Raw genomic sequence first — 6,843 nt, 5'->3', positions numbered from 1 at the left:
AACCCCCCAGCCCCCTTACCGTGCCACTCAGACCAGCGTGTCTGGCTTCGCGCAGCGCCAGACATGCTGCTGCATACATGCTGCCGTGCTCCCCTGCGGAGCTACAGCCCTTCACCCCCCCAGCACCTGCCTTCCAGATTTGAACACCTCAAAATTCAGGAGTGCTCAAGCTCAGTTTGGGCAGCTGTTACTTCATTTCTCCCAAATCAAATATACTGATCCACTGTAACTTGCTGTAGAAAAAGTAGGATAAAATTGAGCAAGAAATGCTTCCCAGTGGTTATTAGGACTGGAATTGCTATTTTCAACAGCCATTGCCTTTTGTTTGTTTAAAAGGAAGACAGTGATATTGCATTGGCAAATTCCCCATAGAAAGAAAGAGTGGAACAAAAGAATAATAAAGGCACCTCAACTTTTCCTCATTTATGTAGGACAGTCTTATAATATGCATCCAGATATCCTCCAATCACACAAGCTGAAAATTGTTCCACTTTACTGCAGTTCTGTAACCATATGGGAATGAATCCTGTCTGTGTTCTGTGCACATCTAAAATTCCTGCTGAATGACCTGCCCTGGGAGCGAGTTACCAGTGACCCAGGGCTGCGGCGGAAGGAGGATGCAGGTGGGGGGTAGGGGGGGGGGGGAGAGCCCAGGGCTGGGGCGGCAGGAGGTGTGTGTGTGTGTGGGGGGCTGTCATAACTATAAAAGGAAGGGTAACAGCCCTCCTGTGTACAGTACTATAAAATCCCTCCTGGCCAGAGACTCCAAAATCCTTTTACCTGTAAAGGGTTAAGAAGCTCAGGTAACCTGGCTGACACCTGACCCAAAGGACCAATAAGGGGACAAGATACTTTCAAATCTTGGTGGGGGGAAGGCTTTTGTTTGTGCTCTTTGTTTTGGGGGTTGTTCGCTCTTGGGACTAAGAGGGACCAGACATCAATCCAGGCTCTCCAAATCTTTCTGAACAAGTCTCTCATATTTCAAACTTGTAAGTAAACAGCCAGGCAAGGCGTGTTAGTTTTTATCTTTGTTTTCTCAACTTGTAAATGTACCTTTTTGCTAGAGTGTTCATCTCTGTTTGCTGTAACTTTGAACCTAAGGCTAGAGGGGAGTCCTCTGGGCTCTTTAAGTTTGATTACCCTGTAAAGTTATTTTCCATCCTGATTTTACAGAGATGATTTTTACCTTTTTCTTTAATTAAAAGCCTTCTTTTTAAGAACCTGATTGATTTTCCTTGTTTTAAGATCCAAGGGGTTTGGATCTTGATCCACCAGGAGTTGGTGGGAGAAAGGAGGGGGATGGTTAATTTCTCCTTGTTTTAAGATCCAAGGGGTTTGGATCTTGATCCACCAGGAGTTGGTGGGAGAAAGGAGGGGGATGGTTAATTTCTCCTTGTTTTAAGATCCAAGGGGTTTGGATCTGTATTCACCAGGGAATTGGTGAAGAGTCTCTCAAGGCTACCCAGGGAAGGGAATTAGCATTTTGGGGGTGGTGGCAGCGGACCAGATCTAAGCTGGTAGTTAAGCTTAGAAGTTTTCCTGCAGGCCCCCACATTTGTACCCTAAAGTTCAGAGTGGGGGAGCAGCCTTGACAGGGGCAATGGTGCGGGGGTAGGGGGGAGCCAAGAGCTGGGGCGGCAGGGTGTGTGTGGAGGGGGGGGAGAGCCCAGGGCTGGGGCAGCAGGGGCGTGCAGGTGGTGGGGGAGAGCCCAGGGCTGGGATGGCAGGGGGGTGCGGCGAGGAGCCCAGGGCTGGAACGGGGGGCAGCCAAAAATTTTTTTGCTTGGGGTGGCAAAAAACCTAGAGCCGGCCCTGAGCGTGACTTGGTCCGACCCGCACAGACCACATGAGCCCTGGGGTTGGCGCTGACGTCCTGCCTATGCCAAGGCCTCCGGCGCAGGCGCAGCCCTAGCTCTGCCCAGGCAGACACAGCCCAGCTCACTCCATGGTCGGCCCAGTGAGTAAATGAGTACACTAGTAGGAAATTGTTTTAGTTCACTAACTACAAATTCTCTGTTTTCATTTTTTTTTTAATTTTAAACAGTCAAAAACAAAACAAAACAAAAAAAACCATTGCAAAGTGCAAACGTATAAAAGCCAAATAAAAAGGAGGGGGGGGCAGCCAAATTTGTTTTTGCTTGGGGCGGCAAAAAACCTAGAGCCGGCCCTGCCTCCTAAGCTGAAACATGGCCAGCTAACATGGTTTCAGACTGATCAACCTACGTCTTGACAAGGCTTTTCATTTGTTTAGGCAAACTCGACTTAGATGACACTATAATGTTTTACCCTGTCAGACAGGGTCAGGGTGTCCAAACTGCGATAGCAGTAATAAAATAATACTTTATACATTGCTATAGCACCATTACTCCAATGTGCTTTACAAACCTTAGTGGAAAAACTAAGAATGACAAACTTTTGTGAATTCCAAAGCACTTTACAAACACTAGTGAATTGGTTCCTGGCCAATGTGAGCTGCGGAGCCGGTGCTCAAGGCAGGCGCAGTGCATGGAACTAGGTGCATGGAACTAGCACTGCTGACTGGGCCATTAAAAGTCCGGTTGGTGGCACAGCTTGAGGTAAGTGCCGCCTGGAGCCTGCATTCCTGCCCCCCTCCCATACCCCAACCCCCTGCCCCAGCCCTGATCCTCCTCCCGCCCTCCAAATCCCTTTGTCTCAGCCCCCTCCTACACCCTGAACTCCTCATTTTTGGCCCCACCTGGAACCCTCACCCCCAGCCCAGAGCCTGTACCCCCTCCCACACTCCAACCCCCTACCTCAGCCTGGAGCCCCCTCCCATACTCCAAACCCCTTGGCTCTACCCCCGAGGCTGGAGCCCCCTCCTGCACCCCAAACCCTTCATCCCTGGCCCCACCCCAGAGCCCACACCGCCAGACAGAGCCATCACCCCCTCTTGCATCCCAATCCATTGCCTCAGCCTGGAGCCCCCTCCCGTACCCTGAACTCCTCATTTCTGGTCCCACCCCAGAGCCTACACCCTCAGCTGGAGCCCTCACCCCTTCCCGTACCACAATTCCCTGAGCCAGCCTGGTGAAAATGAGTGAGTGAGGGTGGGGAGAGCAAGCGATAGAGGGAGGGGAGATGGAGTGAGTGGGGAGGGGGGCTCGGAGAAGGGGCGGGGCAGGGGCGGGGGAAGAGTGTTCGGTTTTCTGCGAGTAGAAAGTTGGCAATCCTACATGGAACTCCAGTGGCTGCCCGTGCGCCTAGGAATCAGACATGCCAATCGCTTCTGGGAGCTGCATGGAGCCAGGGCAGGCAGGGAGCCTGCCTTAGCCCCGCTGCGCTGCCGACTGGACTTTTAGTGGCCCTGTCAGCAGTGCTGACCGGAGCCGCCAGGGTCCCTTTTCAGCCAGGTGTTCCAGTCAAAAACCGGATGCATGGCAACCCTACCAAAGACTGCTGTGAAAGGTAGTTACACATTCTTGCATTAATACCTGGAATCCATAGCACAGACATCCTCTAAGCCCATGATGGCTTTCAGTCCTACTTGGTTGTAATTGTTGAGCCAGGTGACACAAAGCTTTTTAAGCTTTTCCTTGTGATGTTGGCTGTATCAGTAAGCTTTGTAAACATGAAAGAATGCATAAATCTCTTCTTTTAATGGAAGAAAAATCATCATATTGGACTTTATCTTCTTAAAAGAGATTTACAATTCTTTAGATTCTTATGTAACCTAAATTAATTACCAGTTCTTCAGGTTTCATTCAGACTTTCCAGTGCATAGCATTAAGGATAACAAAGTACTTGGCTAGGCTCTGGAGGCAGACTACTGAAGCAGCAAGGCGAAGTAGCCAACTTCAGTTTTGGTTTTAAAAATGCATCCTCATAGTGGGGAGTGTGGGAGAAGATCTTCTGATGATCTATGTATTTTTTTCCTTAGTGAAAGAAAAAATCAAATATTAGGGCAATACTCTTGCAAAGCCTGTCATCACCCCTTCTAATACACATAGATGATAACAGACTTCTATTACTATTAGCTTACTGGAATTATTCCTTTAGTTCAAGGGGTAGAGGTCTGTGCTTAAGTGCTGAAAGTTCTAGGTTCAAAACCCTCTGATAAGTGGTGTGGGCTCTTACATAAAAGTGATCAAAATGGCTGATGTAATTAAACCGGGCCTTGTTTTATGAAAAAAAAAGGCATACATTAAAAAAAAAACACTTTACCTAGTTGTTTGCTGTGTTTTTCTGCCAGCAGTTCCAGATCTAACTGCTGTATCCCTTAGTGCATCCAACACCCATTTCTATGTAATCCTCCCCCTCATCCCCACTTGGTAAATGTTTTATAAGGTCTCTTTCTCTCTTCATAATTGCAGATGGGATGATAAAGACTCCTGGGGTGAAATACTGGGCTTATTGAAATCAATGGGAGCGTAGCCATTGACATCAATGGGGCCAAGATTTCACCTCAGTCGTTTAAGTGAGAGCAGAGGTATGCAAGTGATAATCCTCCTGAAGGTAGAACAGTCTTACATTTATATAGTGCTTAGGTCCTGACCTGCAAACACTTGTGGATGTGAAGAAAGGTTACAAAAACTGGGCATGTTTACTCTTGAGAAAAGAAGACTGTGTGGGGTGGGCAGATCTGATAATAGTCTTCAAATATTTTAAGGGCTCTTATAAAGTTGGCAGTGACAACTGATCTTCATGTGCACTGAAGGTAGGTCAAAAAGTAATGAGCTTAATCTGCAGAAGGGCAATTATACATAATGTTATATATTAGGAAAATCGTTCTAACTATATGTATAATTAACTACTGGAATAGCTTTTAGGGTGGTTGTGGAATCCCCATCACTGGAAGTTTTTAAGAACAAGTGAGACCAACATGAGTCAGGGATGGTCCTGCCTCAGCGTAGGGGGCTGGACTAGATGACCTCTCACGGTCCCTTCCAGCCCTACATTTCTATGATTCTATGTGCTAAATGTGAAGCATGAGTAGTCCTATTGGTTTCAAAATGTACAGAACATCATTGGGAATACTCATGTTTAACATTAAGTATGCTGATAAGTATTTTCAGGATTGTGGCCTTAAACTGATATACAAACTGCACACAGGTGTCTTATCTATCACCGAAATGCCACCAGATCTGGGATTAGACATGACAATGGTTAAAAGTGCACAGTAACACTAAGTAACAATTTAGGACAAGAAGTCCTAGTTAAAAATGCAGTGTCAGTTTAGGTAAGGAGTATGTAATTACCCAAGTTGGAATTTGGCCATGATACCAAGATTAATAAAGTAACAAGAGAAGAGGTTCTGAAAACTGACAAGTGACACACACATGTACCTCAGCTGGTAGGACTCTGTCTGATAAGCTGCATTTTCTCTCATACAGCTATTAAAGATCACTGCTTGAAACTGTTCATCCTGAAAATCCTTGGGGGTGGAACCTCAGCCATGAAATGGAGAAGCCAGTTTGACAGACTTGTTCCATTCTTGGTTTCCTGGGCATCACATCTCAGAATAATTGTGCTCCATTTTGTCAGAATTTTAGTTGAGGACTCCTTAAATGTGTTGCTTTAATTGGAGCGCTTGCTCATACAAAACATGTGGTAACACCCTCGTGATTTCTGGACTGAAGGTTTTGGCTATTAGACATGACAATAAGAATCTTCAAGGATTTTACAACTGTGGCTATATGTACAAGTTTAGCCATGCTGCCTCCTTGCATCACATCTCTCTCTTGTCTACAAAATATGCTCTTGACCACATCACCCTCTCTTTGTGTCCTTTCACTGGTTTCCCTTACCGTCCACATCAATTTCAAGTTCACATCCACAACACATGCCTATCTCTTTATTTTCCCCCATCGGCCATTCTGCCTATGCTCCTTTCCAACCCCCCTCCCGAATATCCCATTTGTAACCTTCAGCACCTTCTTCCATGCCTCTGCTTGCACGGGGAACTCTTTCTCTTACTCTCATTGAGTCTTAACACTCACTTCTTTTGTGAGGCAAATAAACATTAACTCAGTGGGATTAGCCATGATGGTACGAGTTACATATTTAGCTCCCTGTTGGAAAGTCCTTTGAACATGGACAACATCTTCCTCTATCTCTGTACAATTGACAGTGCTGAATGTACACTGAAATATGTTTTATTTGCTGAAGTAGTTGTAATCAGAATCTCGCAACAGAGGAACAAGAATATTTTACAAGTTACTAGTGTATGGGGAATGGTTCAAAATGCTTTAAGAGCTGACCTCTCTAAATTTAGGGTTCTACAAACTGCAGGTTGAACGCTCTGGAGTGAAAGGAAGGCTGGTTTATTTCTAAATGACTGTACATAAAGCTGAGGAGATTGGATACAATGGCATGGAGAGCTGTAGAAAACCCAAGGCGGATAAACAAGTGGGATCGTCAGTCCTAACTGAACTAATTGCCTTTCCTGGGGAAGAGTCACACCTAGATGTATCCATCTTGGGAGTCCTTTGTTACCATCTGGGTTGTCATTTCTGACAGATTTGCACTGAAAAATTCTGAACAAGGGAAAGGCTTCATTTTACCAGTTTATGTTGTATTCTCCTCTCTGCAGCGATACAACATGTATTTTGTTATTAATATCTGTTATAGGAAAGGGGAGATTCAGGTGAAGAAGATTTAAGTTGGGCATGTTCTCAAAACCATTGATTGCAAAGTACAACTATGGTTAGTTTTATAATTTTACAGCAATCAGTTACCACGTGCCGCACAGTAAAAATAAGAAGACATGCTCCCTGCCGTGAACAACTTGCAGCCTAATTACAGACATGATGTGAAGGGGTGCAGATGGGGCAATGGAACAGTAGAAAGGAGTTGGGGGAAAAGTACTGGGATTACAGAGACAGG

The sequence above is a fragment of the Emys orbicularis genome, chromosome 5, assembly GCF_028017835.1.
Source record: "Emys orbicularis isolate rEmyOrb1 chromosome 5, rEmyOrb1.hap1, whole genome shotgun sequence".
NCBI lineage: Eukaryota > Metazoa > Chordata > Testudines > Emydidae > Emys > Emys orbicularis.
This window is presented reverse-complemented; position numbering follows the sequence as displayed.